This window comes from Ambystoma mexicanum, chromosome 13 (assembly GCF_040938575.1).
Source record: "Ambystoma mexicanum isolate Mex_15411 chromosome 13, UKY_AmexF1_1, whole genome shotgun sequence".
In the NCBI taxonomy this organism is placed as follows: Eukaryota; Metazoa; Chordata; class Amphibia; order Caudata; family Ambystomatidae; genus Ambystoma; species Ambystoma mexicanum.
This window is the reverse complement of record NC_090938.1, coordinates 391,820,747-391,836,507: the sequence shown is the minus strand read 5'-3', so window position 1 is coordinate 391,836,507 and position 15,761 is coordinate 391,820,747. Positions and strand designations below refer to the sequence as shown.

General features: G+C 60.2%; 2 protein-coding genes across 2 annotated transcripts in view; one reads left to right on the top strand and one right to left on the bottom strand.

Moving 5' to 3' along the window:
* Positions 1-15,761, top strand: part of THTPA (thiamine triphosphatase) — a 1,084,607-nt gene that overhangs the window by 586,714 nt on the left and 482,132 nt on the right. The window lies entirely within an intron of this gene.
* Positions 1-15,761, bottom strand: part of ZFHX2 (zinc finger homeobox 2) — a 394,460-nt gene that overhangs the window by 227,354 nt on the left and 151,345 nt on the right. The gene's annotated exons all lie outside the window — the stretch shown is intronic.

The window sequence follows — 15,761 nt, the reverse complement described above, 5'->3', positions numbered from 1 at the left end:
AGGGAGAAAAGGCCCTGACGCAGTCCCTGGGGCCCGTGCAGTGGAGCAGGAAGAGGGAACCTGGGGTGAATGTGGGAAGCAGATGTGAAGGAGGGTGGGTGCAGATGACGGGACGCAGGAAGAATGATGCAAGAGGTAGGTGAAGAGGTGGTCTGCAAGAGGATGCCTCCAGGACGAGGGACCGAGGAGCGCCAGCCAGTAGGAATGCTGCTCGCTCAGGAGGGTGGATGAAGGCACTGGGAGGAGGGGTGAGGAGGGATGCGGCGGCCGGCGGGTGCGAGAGGGCGCGTGCAGGGCCAATGTTGGATGAGCCTCGCAGGGACTGAAGGATAATGGAGAGGGGGGGGGGGGGGCGCTGGATGCAGGAGCTGAGGGGAAAGAGGTGCAGGTGGCGGAGAGGGAAGTCCGAGGTGGAATCCCCATCTCCCCCGGATATTGAGCGGTCTGTTCAATGATTCTAATTAAAGTGTTAAAGTTCTTTAACACCGCTCAGCCGGCGTCGGGTCGATACTTATTGATCAGGTCCCTGCGGCACTTAACTTCACTCACAGTATCGGCATTCCTATTAGTGAGTTCAATGCCGGAGCTTCCCGCCTAATGCCGGGCAGGGGGGTGAAAGGGGGAGGGGGGGTGAAGGTTGGCAGGAGATGGCACAGGAGACGACGGGAGTGGAAAGAAGGACGAGGAGCGTGAGAACGAGAATTTAAGACATCATCCATAGAGAAGAGGGGGTGCAGACCCGCACAGCGCCGCCAGAGGGCGCTGCCCGTGCCTGCAATGCTTCAAAGTGGGATATCAGAATCTGTCTTTTTTGGAGCTCCCATCATTCTTTTCACAGACGCCGGGTACCTTCCACGATTCCCGACTTCTTTGCTCGAGCCCCTGGCTCCTCTTTCCCATCTATCGCCGTCCAGTACCCCGCCTTCCTCCACGCGCCACCTCAATCCCCTTTCCATCTCTCCCCATTCCTTTCCCTCTTCCTGCCCCTCTTTCCTCAACTGCGCTCCTACTTTCTTCTGCGTTTCTCCCACTTTTCCATCACTGGATTGCCATTAATATGCATAAACAATTAATAGCGCAGATACCAGAACACCTCAAATATATATTTTTGACCATTTCAAAACGATCAAACAAAACATAAACGATGTAAACACGAATACAGATATATGCATGATTGTAAAGGCGTGGCGGCAATTCCGCTTCGCCCGAATATTACGCGTGATCCTATTGATTGGGTGTATTATTTGACGTAGCACTAGCACATCTGCGTGCGCTTTGCCGCCCCAGGCAGAGGGTCGTCTCTTTACGCCTGTCCCCTTCTGAGATTGTAACCCCCTTTTAAGGATGGCTGGCCTGCGCGTGTTCCCTGCTTCCACCCCTACCGGTGAAACGGATATCTTGCCGAGAACCTCGTCATCGAAAATCTTGAGTGACATGTACTCGACAGTCTGGATGTCGACGCCAGGACGCGCAAGGTCACCGCCGGTCTCCACCACGAGAGACTTCCTGCAAAAGGGTCTGGCCTTCGCCTATCGCCACAGACGCCCCAAAGAACCTCGCTACTCACACACGAGCCCTCACAGCTCCCCGAAGACACCAATGCACCTGTTGACTCCGGCACTCCGAAAGAGCCCGTGAGGTATAGGACGCATCATAAATAATTAATAATACCAGTTTTTATATAGCGCTAGCTCACGCCAGGGCATCAAAGCGCGACAATAACAGTTGATATCATTGCCCACCGTGTGGTAGTCAAGTTATCGACCTCGGAAGGATGAAAGGCTGAGTTTGCCCCACCAGGACCTGCGTCAGTGGGCTACTGCACAGATGTCAGAAACGAGCGCTCACCTCGTTCGTCGTGGCTCAAAGGGGGCACTTTGGCGACATAATTCGTTTCGGCTCATAAGTGGCCTTTAGTTTTATTTTTTATTTTATTTTTAATGTGATAAAGTTTACAAATAAACTTTACACATATATCAAAACAAGACAAAATATCAAATACTTATTATTACAGATAAAAAATAGATTTAGATTAATTATTATGGCAATATACATTAAATTATCTATCTAAAAACAAATCAATATCATAGCAGCAATTCCATTAAAATCTAATTTTGTAGCATCTCAATTACATAATCATGTCAAGATATATTACAATTCTCATAAACGATACCAATTTAAGATTAAATACCAACCCTATATAAATATATACCTACCGCATGCTAATACTTCAGATCGAGATATGCAATCGGCTTTCAACTACTAGCCAAACATTATACATTGCGTTCAAGCGACCTATATGCTGCGAGTTAACACTACTCCACCAAAAGGCCAAGTCTGAGATAAATTCAAGATTATGTACATATTTCTCATAATTGGCCTGATAAGTAGTTAGTAACTAAGGGAAGCTATTAAGTATATGTCTCCCTGATTCTACCATTGACTCATTTAGACATATACGACAGTATCATTCGGACTGAGGAATCTGATTCATAACACCCGTACGTGCCTTTAGTGCCTTCATGAATGTTGGTTATTAGGCGGTTGGTTTCAGTTCATAGGTGGCTCTTTGGGGCTACAATTCGTTTTGGCTCCAATGTGGCATTGTATGTACTATCACATTTCGTTTTGGCTTGGCGCATTAGCCTGACCTATTGGAGCCACATAGTTTTGACACATAGGAGGAACTTTATAGCCACCACTGTTTTTGTTTGATCTCCTGGGGGGTGCTTTAGCATTAGAGGGTGTCAAAGATGATGTTATAGATACAAGGGATGTTGTGGGAAACAAGCAGCGCATAAAGAAACTCATCAGGGAGATGGCTGGGATGGCGCAAGTGCAGGGATGTAGCACTCATCTCCTATTGCGCTGTTCACACCCTCTTAGTCTAACTGCCTGGGACACATGAGGCAGTCTGCACGACCAAGGGTTTCCTTTTAGCAAATCCGAAACTGTTGGCTTTGCCAGTGTTTGTTTATTTAGAGGGTACAGACAGTTCTATGGGCCTTTTTGAATTGGAAATCCTCATTGGAAAATGCTTTGTAAATCAGGCCCTATGTCTCTATAAAAGCAGCACAAAAAATAACTTTCAAGGAGAAATGTAAAATAAATATGAAATGGAAGCCTTTTGGTTATGACATTTTCCCCAAAAAATATTTAACTTAAAGGAGATTTGAATAAGAGCTGTTGCGTGTTTATGATGGAGAACTAGGATTACAGGAAACCATTCCTCCCTTCTCTGCATCTACCCACTGTTGCCAATTCTCTGGCTTTGCTCGTCCGGCAGCTCACCCCATTCATTCCTTGGTGCTAAAGCACCCTTCACAAGCTCTCCTCATTCTTTCCCCATCTCTCTGGGTTTGCTTGTCTGACAGCTCACCCCATTAATTCCTTGGTGGTCTAGCACCCTTCACAAGCTCTACATCTCTCTGGCTTCGGTCGTCTGGCATCTCACCCCATTCATTCCTTGGTGCTCTAGCGCCCTTCACACGCTCTCCTGGTTCCTTCCCCGCCATCACTCTGGCTTTGCTCGTCCGGCAGCTCACCCCATTCATTCCTTGGTGCTCTAGCACCCTTTACAAGGTCTACATCTCTCTGGCTTTGCTCGCCCTCCCGCCCACCCCATTAATTCCTTGGTGGTTTAGCGCCCTTCACCAGCTCTCCTGATTCTTCCCCATCTCTCAGGCTTCACTCGTCCTGCAGCTCAGCCCATTCATTCCTTGGTGGTCTAGCACCCTTCACAAGCTCTACATCTCTCCGGCTTCGCTCGTCTGGCATCTCACCCCATTCATTCCTTGGTGGTCTAGCACCCTTCACAAGCTCTACATCTCTCTGGCTTCGCTCGTATGGCATCTCACCCCATTCATTCCTTGGTGCTCTAGCATCCTTTACAAGCTCTACATCTCTCTGGCTTCGCTCGTCTGGCAGCTCACCCCATTCATTCCTTGGTGGTCTAGCACCCTTCACAAGCTCTACATCTCTCTGGCTTCGCTCGTATGGCAGCTCACCCCATTCATTCCTTGGTGGTCTAGCACCCTTCACAAGCTCTACATCTCTCTGGCTTCGCTCGTATGGCAGCTCACCCCATTCATTCCTTGGTGCTAAAGCGCTCTTCACAAGCTCTCCTCATTCTTTCCCCATCTCTCTGGCTTTGCTCGTCCGGCAGCTCACCCCATTCATTCCTTGATGCTCTAGCATCCTTCACAAGCCCATCTCTCTGGCTTCGCCATCTTTTTCTACTTCCAGCTCTTCCTTCCTTTGCAGTCAGACCTCTTTTCCGCTTTCTGACATCTGTTTTCTCACCCTCCCTTCTGAAGTCCCCACTTTCCTCCATCCTGCACCACTCTGTATATCCTTCCCCTCGGTGCTTCAGCTTCTTCTGTCAGTTCTCTACTTGCCTTTCTCATTGTTTCCATCCCTCTATCTATCACTTCTATGGGCTGCTGCCCCCTTCACCAGCTTAGCCCTGCCGTCTCCCTGTCCCTTCCCACAGCTCGCGGCTCTTTTCTTCGCCTCTGACTGCAGCTGTCCCGCTTCCTTTCACACCTGTCTCACTACTTCCCCGGCTCTTCCCCGCCATTGCGCCCATTCGTTCCCGCTCTCAACTTCACCTCTCAGCTCTTCTCATTCCTTTCACCGCTCTTCCCATGCCTTCTCTATTCGCTTTTTCTGTACCTGTCACCATCCTTTCCTCCGCCTTACCCAGCTCTTCTGTAAGGTATACACTGACCAAGGCCAGATGCTGGGTTTTCTGTGCCCCGTTTTTCCATGTCAGCCAGAATAGCCCATATAGAGAATTGTGTGTGTTTTGTGCAATGATGAGCCACATATCCATTTTATCCCCTAAAGGAGGAAAGTACGTTTAACGGTATGGGTCAGATAGGTCTCTGTGCAGTATAACAATATAACATCTTTGTCTCAAATTGGACGACCCTCTGCAGACTACCACCACTCTTAAAATTAATTTGGAGGGCTCTTGTACCTTCCTCACCAGAATCGATGGTGGCGCCATCAGCATATTACCCAAATATGCATCATTATTAGGTATGAGATTATTACATTTGCAGGGCTAGGGGTGGAGGTACGGCAGGCAGGGCTAGGACAGGGCTAGGATTGGAGGTGCGCCAGGCAGGGCTAGGAGTGGAGGTACACCAGGCAGGGCTAGGAGTGGAGGTACGGCTGGCAGGGCTAGCAGTGGAGGTGCGCCAGGCAGGGCTGGCAGTGGAGGTGCAGCAGGCAGGGCTAGTAGTGGAGGTGCGCCAGGCAGGGCTAGGAGTGGAGGTGCGCCAGGCAGGGCTAGGAGTGGAGGTGTGGCAGGCAGGGCTGGAGAGGAGGTGTGGGAGGCAGGGCTAGGAGTGGAGGCATGGCAGGCAGGGCTAGGAGTGGAGGTGCGGCAGGCAGGGCTAGGAGTGGAGGTGCGGCAGGCAGGGCTAGGAGTGGAGGTGCGGCAGGGCTATAAGTGGAGGTGAGGCAGGCAGGGCTAGGAGTAGAGGTGCGGTAGGCAGGGCTAGGAATGGAGTTGCGGCAGGCAGGGCTAGGAGTGGAGGTGAGGCAGGCAGGGCTGGGAGTGGAGGTGAGGCAGGCAGGGCTAGGAGTGGAGGTGAGGCAGGGCTATAAGTGGAGTTGCGGCAGGCAGGGCTAGGAGTGGAGGTGTGGCAGGTAGGGCTAGGAATGGAGCTGCGGCAGGCAGGGCTAGGAGTGGAGTTGCGGCAGGCAGGGCTGGGAGTGGAGGTGAGGCAGGCAGGGCTGGGAGTGGAGGTGAGGTGAGGCAGGCAGGGCTAGGAGTGGAGGTGAGGCAGGGCTAGGAGTGGAGGTGCGGCAGGCAGGGCTAGGAGTGGAGGTGCGGCAGGCAGGGCTAGGAGTGGAGGTACAGAAGGCAAGGCTAGGAGTGGAGATGCAGCAGGCAGCGCTAGGAGTGCAGGTGTGGCAGGCAGGACTAGGACTGGAGGTGCGGCAGGCAGGCAGGGCTAGGAGTGGAGGTGCAGCATGCAGGGGGCTAGGAGTGGAGGTGCAGCCGGCAGGCAGGGCTAGGAGTGGAGGTGCGGCAGGGAGGCAGAGCTAGGAGTGGAGGTGCGGCAGGCAGGGCTAGGAGTGGAGGTGCGGCAGGCAGGCAGGGATAGGAGTGGAGGTGCGGCAGGCAGGCAGGGCTAGGAGTGTAGGTGCAGCAGGTAGGGCTAGGAGTGGAGGTTCGGCAGGCAGGGCTATGAGTGGAGGAGCGGCATGCAGGGCTACGAGTGGAGGTGCGGCAGGCAGGGCTAGGAGTGGAGGTGCAGCAGGGAGGGTCAGGACAGGGCTAGGACTGGAGGTGTGGCAGGCAGGGCTGGGAGTGGAGGTACGGCAGGCAGGGCTAGGAATGGAGGTGCAGCAGGCAGGGCTAGGAGTGGAGGTGTGGCAGGCAGGGCTAGGAGTGGAGGTACGGCAGGCAGGGCTAGGAGTGGAGGTGTGGCAGACAGGGCTAGGAGTGGAGGTGTGGCAGGCAGGGCTAGGACTGAAGGTGCGGTAGGCAGGCAGGGCTAGGAGTGGAGATGCGGCAGGCAGCGCTAGGAGTGGAGGTGTGGCAGGGCTAGGAGTGGAGGTGCGGCAGGCAGGGCTAGGAGTGGAGGTGCGACAGGCAGGGCTAGGACAGGGCTAGGAGTGGAGGTGCAGCAGGCAGGGCTAGGAGTGGAGGTGCGGCAGGCAGGGCTAGGACAGGGCTAGGAGTGGAGGTGCAGAAGGCAGTGCTAGGAGTGGAGGTTCAGCAGGCAGGCCGGGCTAGGAGTGAAGGAACGGCAGGCTGGGCTAGGAGTGGAGGTATGGCAGGCAGGGCTAGGAGTGGAGGAGCGAAAGGCAGGGCTAGGAGTGGAGGAGCGGCAGGCAGGGCTAAGAGTGGAGGTGCGGCAGGCAGGGCTAGGAATGGAGATGCGTCAGGCAGGGCTAGGAGTGGAGGTGCAGCAGGCAGGACCAGGACAGGGCTATGAGTGGAGGTGTGGCAGGCAGGGCTAGGAGTGGAGGTGTAGCAGGCAGAGTTAGGACAGGGCTAGTAGTGGAGGTGCGGCAGGCAGGGCTAGGAGTTGAGGTGTGGCACGCAGGGCTAGGAGTGGAGGTGTGGCAGGCAGGGCTAGGAGTGGAGGTGCGGCAGGCAGAGCTAGGAGTGGAGGTGCAGTAGGCAGGCAGGGCTAGGAGTGGAGGTACGGCAGGCCTGGCTAGGACAGGGCTCGGCGTGGAGGTGTGGCAGGCCGGTGCTAGGACAGGGCTAGGCATGGAGTTTTGGCAGGCAGGGCTAGGAGTGGAGGTGCGGCAGGCAGGGCTAGGACAGGGCTAGGAGTGGAGGTATGGCAGGCAGGGCCAGGACAGTGCTAGGAGTGGAGGTGCGACAGGCAGAGCTAGGAGTGGAGGTACGGCAGGCAGGGCTAGGAATTGAGGTGCAGCAGGCAGGGCTAGGAGTGGCGGTGTGGCAGGCAGGGATAGGAGTGGAGGTACAGCAGGCAGGGCTAGGAGTGATGTGCCAGGCAGGGCTAGGAGTGGAGGTGCAGCAGGCAGGACCAGGACAGGGCTATGAGTGGAGGTGTGGCAGGCAGGGCTAGGAGTGGAGGTGTAGCAGGCAGAGTTAGGACAGGGCTAGTAGTGGAGGTGCGGCAGGCAGGGCTAGGAGTTGAGGTGTGGCACGCAGGGCTAGGAGTGGAGGTGTGGCAGGCAGGGCTAGGAGTGGAGGTGCGGCAGGCAGAGCTAGGAGTGGAGGTGCAGTAGGCAGGCAGGGCTAGGAGTGGAGGTACGGCAGGCCTGGCTAGGACAGGGCTCGGCGTGGAGGTGTGGCAGGCCGGTGCTAGGACAGGGCTAGGCATGGAGTTTTGGCAGGCAGGGCTAGGAGTGGAGGTGCGGCAGGCAGGGCTAGGACAGGGCTAGGAGTGGAGGTATGGCAGGCAGGGCCAGGACAGTGCTAGGAGTGGAGGTGCGACAGGCAGAGCTAGGAGTGGAGGTACGGCAGGCAGGGCTAGGAATTGAGGTGCAGCAGGCAGGGCTAGGAGTGGCGGTGTGGCAGGCAGGGATAGGAGTGGAGGTACAGCAGGCAGGGCTAGGAGTGGAGGTGCGGTAGGCAGGCAGGGCTAGGAGTGGAGGTGCGGCAGGCAGGGATAGGAGTGGAGGTACAGCAGGCAGGGCTAGGAGTGATGTGCCAGGCAGGGCTAGGAGTGGAGGTGCGGCAGGCAGGGCTAGGAGTGGAGGTGCGGTAGGCAGGCAGGGCTAGGAGTGGAGGTGCGGCAGGCAGGGCTAGGGCAGTGCTAGGAGTGGAGGTGCGGCAGGCAGGGCTAGGACAGGGCTAGAAGTGCAGTTGCGGCAGGCAGGCAGGGCTAGGAGTGCAGTTGCGGCAGGCAGGGCTAGGAGTGGAGGTGTGGCAGGCAGGGCTAGGAGTGGAGGTGTGGCAGGCAGGGCTAGGAGTGGAGGTGCGGCAGGCAGAGCTAGGAGTGGAGGTGCAGCAGGTAGGCAGGGCTAGGAGTGGAGATGCGGCAGGCAGAGCTAGGAGTGGAGGTGTGGCAGGCAGGGCTAGGACTGAAGGTGCGGTAGGCAGGCAGGGCTAGGAGTGGAGATGCGGCAGGCAGCGCTAGGAGTGGAGGTGTGGCAGGCAGGCAGGGCTAGGAGTGGAGGTGCGGCAGGCAGGGCTAGGAGTGGAGGTGCGACAGGCAGGGCTAGGACAGGGCTAGGAGTGGAGGTGCAGCAGGCAGGGCTAGGAGTGGAGGTGCGGCAGGCAGGGCTAGGACAGGGCTAGGAGTGGAGGTGCAGAAGGCAGTGCTAGGAGTGGAGGTTCAGCAGGCAGGCCGGGCTAGGAGTGAAGGTACGGCAGGCTGGGCTAGGAGTGGAGGTATGGCAGGCAGGGCTAGGAGTGGAGGAGCGACAGGCAGGGCTAGGAGTGGAGGAGCGGCAGGCAGGGCTAAGAGTGGAGGTGCGGCAGGCAGGGCTAGGAATGGTGATGCGTCAGGCAGGGCTAGGACAGGGCTAGGAGTGGAGGTGCAGCAGGCAGGACCAGGACAGGGCTATGAGTGGAGGTGTGGCAGGCAGGGCTAGGAGTGGAGGTGTAGCAGGCAGAGTTAGGACAGGGCTAGTAGTGGAGGTGCGGCAGGCAGGGCTAGGAGTTGAGGTGTGGCAGGCAGGGCTAGGAGTGGAGGTGTGGCAGGCAGGGCTAGGAGTGGAGGTGCGGCAGGCAGAGCTAGGAGTGGAGGTGCAGTAGGCAGGCAGGGCTAGGAGTGGAGGTACGGCAGGCCGGGCTAGGACAGGGCTCGGCGTGGAGGTGTGGCAGGCCGGTGCTAGGACAGGGCTAGGCATGGAGTTTTGGCAGGCAGGGCTAGGAGTGGAGGTGCGGCAGGCAGGGCTAGGACAGGGCTAGGAGTGGAGGTATGGCAGGCAGAGCTAGGAGTGGAGGTGCTGCAGGCAGGCAGGGCTAGGAGTGGAGGTGCAGCATGCAGGGGGCTAGGAGTGGAGGTGCAGCCGGCAGGCAGGGCTAGGAGTGGAGGTGCGGCAGGGAGGCAGAGCTAGGAGTGGAGGTGCGGCAGGCAGGCAGGGCTAGGAGTGGAGGTGCGGCAGGCAAGCAGGGATAGGAGTGGAGGTGCGGCAGGCAGGGCTAGGAGTGTAGGTGCAGCAGGTAGGGCTAGGAGTGGAGGTTCGGCAGGCAGGCAGGGCTAGGAGTGTAGGTGCAGCAGGCAGGGCCAGGACAGTGCTAGGAGTGGAGGTGCGACAGGCAGAGCTAGGAGTGGAGGTACGGCAGGCAGGGCTAGGAATTGAGGTGCAGCAGGCAGGGCTAGGAGTGGCGGTGTGGCAGGCAGGGATAGGAGTGGAGGTACAGCAGGCAGGGCTAGGAGTGATGTGCCAGGCAGGGCTAGGAGTGGAGGTGCGGCAGGCAGGGCTAGGAGTGGAGGTGCGGTAGGCAGGCAGGGCTAGGAGTGGAGGTGCGGCAGGCAGGGCTAGGGCAGGGCTAGGAGTGGAGGTGCGGCAGGCAGGGCTAGGACAGGGCTAGGAGTGCAGTTGCGGCAGGCAGGGCTAGGAGTGCAGTTGCGGCAGGCAGGGCTAGGAGTGGAGGTGTGGCAGGCAGGGCTAGGAGTGGAGGTGTGGCAGGCAGGGCTAGGAGTGGAGGTGCGGCAGGCAGAGCTAGGAGTGGAGGTGCAGCAGGTAGGCAGGGCTAGGAGTGGAGATGCGGCAGGCAGAGCTAGGAGTGGAGGTGTGGCAGGCAGGGCTAGGACTGAAGGTGCGGTAGGCAGGCAGGGCTAGGAGTGGAGATGCGGCAGGCAGCGCTAGGAGTGGAGGTGTGGCAGGCAGGCAGGGCTAGGAGTGGAGGTGCGGCAGGCAGGGCTAGGAGTGGAGGTGCGACAGGCAGGGCTAGGACAGGGCTAGGAGTGGAGGTGCAGCAGGCAGGGCTAGGAGTGGAGGTGCGGCAGGCAGGGCTAGGACAGGGCTAGGACAGGGCTAGGAGTGGAGGTGCAGAAGGCAGTGCTAGGAGTGGAGGTTCAGCAGGCAGGCCGGGCTAGGAGTGAAGGTACGGCAGGCTGGGCTAGGAGTGGAGGTATGGCAGGCAGGGCTAGGAGTGGAGGAGCGACAGGCAGGGCTAGGAGTGGAGGAGCGGCAGGCAGGGCTAAGAGTGGAGGTGCGGCAGGCAGGGCTAGGAATGGAGATGCGTCAGGCAGGGCTAGGACAGGGCTAGGAGTGGAGGTGCAGCAGGCAGGACCAGGACAGGGCTATGAGTGGAGGTGTGGCAGGCAGGGCTAGGAGTGGAGGTGTAGCAGGCAGAGTTAGGACAGGGCTAGTAGTGGAGGTGCGGCAGGCAGGGCTAGGAGTTGAGGTGTGGCAGGCAGGGCTAGGAGTGGAGGTGTGGCAGGCAGAGCTAGGAGTGGAGGTGCAGTAGGCAGGCAGGGCTAGGAGTGGAGGTACGGCAGGCCGGGCTAGGACAGGGCTCGGCGTGGAGGTGTGGCAGGCCGGTGCTAGGACAGGGCTAGGCATGGAGTTTTGGCAGGCAGGGCTAGGAGTGGAGGTGCGGCAGGCAGGGCTAGGACAGGGCTAGGAGTGGAGGTATGGCAGGCAGAGCTAGGAGTGGAGGTGCTGCAGGCAGGCAGGGCTAGGAGTGGAGGTGCAGCATGCAGGGGGCTAGGAGTGGAGGTGCAGCCGGCAGGCAGGGCTAGGAGTGGAGGTGCGACAGGGAGGCAGAGCTAGGAGTGGAGGTGCGGCAGGCAGGCAGGGCTAGGAGTGGAGGTGCGGCAGGCAGGCAGGGATAGGAGTGGAGGTGCGGCAGGCAGGGCTAGGAGTGTAGGTGCAGCAGGCAGGGCTAGGAGTGGAGGTTCGGCAGGCAGGGCTATGAGTGGAGGAGCGGCATGCAGGGCTACGAGTGGAGGTGCGGCAGGCAGGGCTAGGAGTGGAGGTGCAGCAGGGAGGGTCAGGACAGGGCTAGGACTGGAGGTGTGGCAGGCAGGGCTGGGAGTGGAGGTACGGCAGGCAGGGCTAGGAATGGAGGTGCAGCAGGCAGGGCTAGGAGTGGAGGTGTGGCAGGCAGGGCTAGGAGTGGAGGTACGGCAGGTAGGGCTAGGAGTGGAGGTGTGGCAGACAGGGCTAGGAGTGGAGGTGTGGCAGGCAGGGCTAGGACTGAAGGTGCGGTAGGCAGGCAGGGCTAGGAGTGGAGATGCGGCAGGCAGCGCTAGGAGTGGAGGTGTGGCAGGCAGGCAGGGCTAGGAGTGGAGGTGCGGCAGGCAGGGCTAGGAGTGGAGGTGCGACAGGCAGGGCTAGGACAGGGCTAGGAGTGGAGGTGCAGCAGGCAGGGCTAGGAGTGGAGGTGCGGCAGGCAGGGCTAGGACAGGGCTAGGAGTGGAGGTGCAGAAGGCAGTGCTAGGAGTGGAGGTTCAGCAGGCAGGCCGGGCTAGGAGTGAAGGTACGGCAGGCTGGGCTAGGAGTGGAGGTATGGCAGGCAGGGCTAGGAGTGGAGGAGCGACAGGCAGGGCTAGGAGTGGAGGAGCGGCAGGCAGGGCTAAGAGTGGAGGTGCGGCAGGCAGGGCTAGGAGTGGAGGTGTAGCAGGCAGAGTTAGGACAGGGCTAGTAGTGGAGGTGCGGCAGGCAGGGCTAGGAGTTGAGGTGTGGCACGCAGGGCTAGGAGTGGAGGTGTGGCAGGCAGGGCTAGGAGTGGAGGTGCGGCAGGCAGGGCTAGGAATGGAGATGCGTCAGGCAGGGCTAGGAGTGGAGGTGCAGCAGGCAGGACCAGGACAGGGCTATGAGTGGAGGTGTGGCAGGCAGGGCTAGGAGTGGAGGTGTAGCAGGCAGAGTTAGGACAGGGCTAGTAGTGGAGGTGCGGCAGGCAGGGCTAGGAGTTGAGGTGTGGCACGCAGGGCTAGGAGTGGAGGTGTGGCAGGCAGGGCTAGGAGTGGAGGTGCGGCAGGCAGAGCTAGGAGTGGAGGTGCAGTAGGCAGGCAGGGCTAGGAGTGGAGGTACGGCAGGCCTGGCTAGGACAGGGCTCGGCGTGGAGGTGTGGCAGGCCGGTGCTAGGACAGGGCTAGGCATGGAGTTTTGGCAGGCAGGGCTAGGAGTGGAGGTGCGGCAGGCAGGGCTAGGACAGGGCTAGGAGTGGAGGTATGGCAGGCAGGGCCAGGACAGTGCTAGGAGTGGAGGTGCGACAGGCAGAGCTAGGAGTGGAGGTACGGCAGGCAGGGCTAGGAATTGAGGTGCAGCAGGCAGGGCTAGGAGTGGCGGTGTGGCAGGCAGGGATAGGAGTGGAGGTACAGCAGGCAGGGCTAGGAGTGATGTGCCAGGCAGGGCTAGGAGTGGAGGTGCAGCAGGCAGGACCAGGACAGGGCTATGAGTGGAGGTGTGGCAGGCAGGGCTAGGAGTGGAGGTGTAGCAGGCAGAGTTAGGACAGGGCTAGTAGTGGAGGTGCGGCAGGCAGGGCTAGGAGTTGAGGTGTGGCACGCAGGGCTAGGAGTGGAGGTGTGGCAGGCAGGGCTAGGAGTGGAGGTGCGGCAGGCAGAGCTAGGAGTGGAGGTGCAGTAGGCAGGCAGGGCTAGGAGTGGAGGTACGGCAGGCCTGGCTAGGACAGGGCTCGGCGTGGAGGTGTGGCAGGCCGGTGCTAGGACAGGGCTAGGCATGGAGTTTTGGCAGGCAGGGCTAGGAGTGGAGGTGCGGCAGGCAGGGCTAGGACAGGGCTAGGAGTGGAGGTATGGCAGGCAGGGCCAGGACAGTGCTAGGAGTGGAGGTGCGACAGGCAGAGCTAGGAGTGGAGGTACGGCAGGCAGGGCTAGGAATTGAGGTGCAGCAGGCAGGGCTAGGAGTGGCGGTGTGGCAGGCAGGGATAGGAGTGGAGGTACAGCAGGCAGGGCTAGGAGTGGAGGTGCGGTAGGCAGGCAGGGCTAGGAGTGGAGGTGCGGCAGGCAGGGATAGGAGTGGAGGTACAGCAGGCAGGGCTAGGAGTGATGTGCCAGGCAGGGCTAGGAGTGGAGGTGCGGCAGGCAGGGCTAGGAGTGGAGGTGCGGTAGGCAGGCAGGGCTAGGAGTGGAGGTGCGGCAGGCAGGGCTAGGGCAGTGCTAGGAGTGGAGGTGCGGCAGGCAGGGCTAGGACAGGGCTAGAAGTGCAGTTGCGGCAGGCAGGCAGGGCTAGGAGTGCAGTTGCGGCAGGCAGGGCTAGGAGTGGAGGTGTGGCAGGCAGGGCTAGGAGTGGAGGTGTGGCAGGCAGGGCTAGGAGTGGAGGTGCGGCAGGCAGAGCTAGGAGTGGAGGTGCAGCAGGTAGGCAGGGCTAGGAGTGGAGATGCGGCAGGCAGAGCTAGGAGTGGAGGTGTGGCAGGCAGGGCTAGGACTGAAGGTGCGGTAGGCAGGCAGGGCTAGGAGTGGAGATGCGGCAGGCAGCGCTAGGAGTGGAGGTGTGGCAGGCAGGCAGGGCTAGGAGTGGAGGTGCGGCAGGCAGGGCTAGGAGTGGAGGTGCGACAGGCAGGGCTAGGACAGGGCTAGGAGTGGAGGTGCAGCAGGCAGGGCTAGGAGTGGAGGTGCGGCAGGCAGGGCTAGGACAGGGCTAGGAGTGGAGGTGCAGAAGGCAGTGCTAGGAGTGGAGGTTCAGCAGGCAGGCCGGGCTAGGAGTGAAGGTACGGCAGGCTGGGCTAGGAGTGGAGGTATGGCAGGCAGGGCTAGGAGTGGAGGAGCGACAGGCAGGGCTAGGAGTGGAGGAGCGGCAGGCAGGGCTAAGAGTGGAGGTGCGGCAGGCAGGGCTAGGAATGGTGATGCGTCAGGCAGGGCTAGGACAGGGCTAGGAGTGGAGGTGCAGCAGGCAGGACCAGGACAGGGCTATGAGTGGAGGTGTGGCAGGCAGGGCTAGGAGTGGAGGTGTAGCAGGCAGAGTTAGGACAGGGCTAGTAGTGGAGGTGCGGCAGGCAGGGCTAGGAGTTGAGGTGTGGCAGGCAGGGCTAGGAGTGGAGGTGTGGCAGGCAGGGCTAGGAGTGGAGGTGCGGCAGGCAGAGCTAGGAGTGGAGGTGCAGTAGGCAGGCAGGGCTAGGAGTGGAGGTACGGCAGGCCGGGCTAGGACAGGGCTCGGCGTGGAGGTGTGGCAGGCCGGTGCTAGGACAGGGCTAGGCATGGAGTTTTGGCAGGCAGGGCTAGGAGTGGAGGTGCGGCAGGCAGGGCTAGGACAGGGCTAGGAGTGGAGGTATGGCAGGCAGAGCTAGGAGTGGAGGTGCTGCAGGCAGGCAGGGCTAGGAGTGGAGGTGCAGCATGCAGGGGGCTAGGAGTGGAGGTGCAGCCGGCAGGCAGGGCTAGGAGTGGAGGTGCGGCAGGGAGGCAGAGCTAGGAGTGGAGGTGCGGCAGGCAGGCAGGGCTAGGAGTGGAGGTGCGGCAGGCAAGCAGGGATAGGAGTGGAGGTGCGGCAGGCAGGGCTAGGAGTGTAGGTGCAGCAGGTAGGGCTAGGAGTGGAGGTTCGGCAGGCAGGCAGGGCTAGGAGTGTAGGTGCAGCAGGCAGGGCCAGGACAGTGCTAGGAGTGGAGGTGCGACAGGCAGAGCTAGGAGTGGAGGTACGGCAGGCAGGGCTAGGAATTGAGGTGCAGCAGGCAGGGCTAGGAGTGGCGGTGTGGCAGGCAGGGATAGGAGTGGAGGTACAGCAGGCAGGGCTAGGAGTGATGTGCCAGGCAGGGCTAGGAGTGGAGGTGCGGCAGGCAGGGCTAGGAGTGGAGGTGCGGTAGGCAGGCAGGGCTAGGAGTGGAGGTGCGGCAGGCAGGGCTAGGGCAGGGCTAGGAGTGGAGGTGCGGCAGGCAGGGCTAGGACAGGGCTAGGAGTGCAGTTGCGGCAGGCAGGGCTAGGAGTGCAGTTGCGGCAGGCAGGGCTAGGAGTGGAGGTGTGGCAGGCAGGGCTAGGAGTGGAGGTGTGGCAGGCAGGGATAGGAGTGGAGGTGCGGCAGGCAGAGCTAGGAGTGGAGGTGCAGCAGGTAGGCAGGGCTAGGAGTGGAGATGCGGCAGGCAGAGCTAGGAGTGGAGGTGTGGCAGGCAGGGCTAGGACTGAAGGTGCGGTAGGCAGGCAGGGCTAGGAGTGGAGATGCGGCAGGCAGCGCTAGGAGTGGAGGTGTGGCAGGCAGGCAGGGCTAGGAGTGGAGGTGCGGCAGGCAGGGCTAGGAGTGGAGGTGCGACAGGCAGGGCTAGGACAGGGCTAGGAGTGGAGGTGCAGCAGGCAGGGCTAGGAGTGGAGGTGCGGCAGGCAGGGCTAGGACAGGGCTAGGACAGGGCTAGGAGTGGAGGTGCAGAAGGCAGTGCTAGGAGTGGAGGTTCAGCAGGCAGGCCGGGCTAGGAGTGAAGG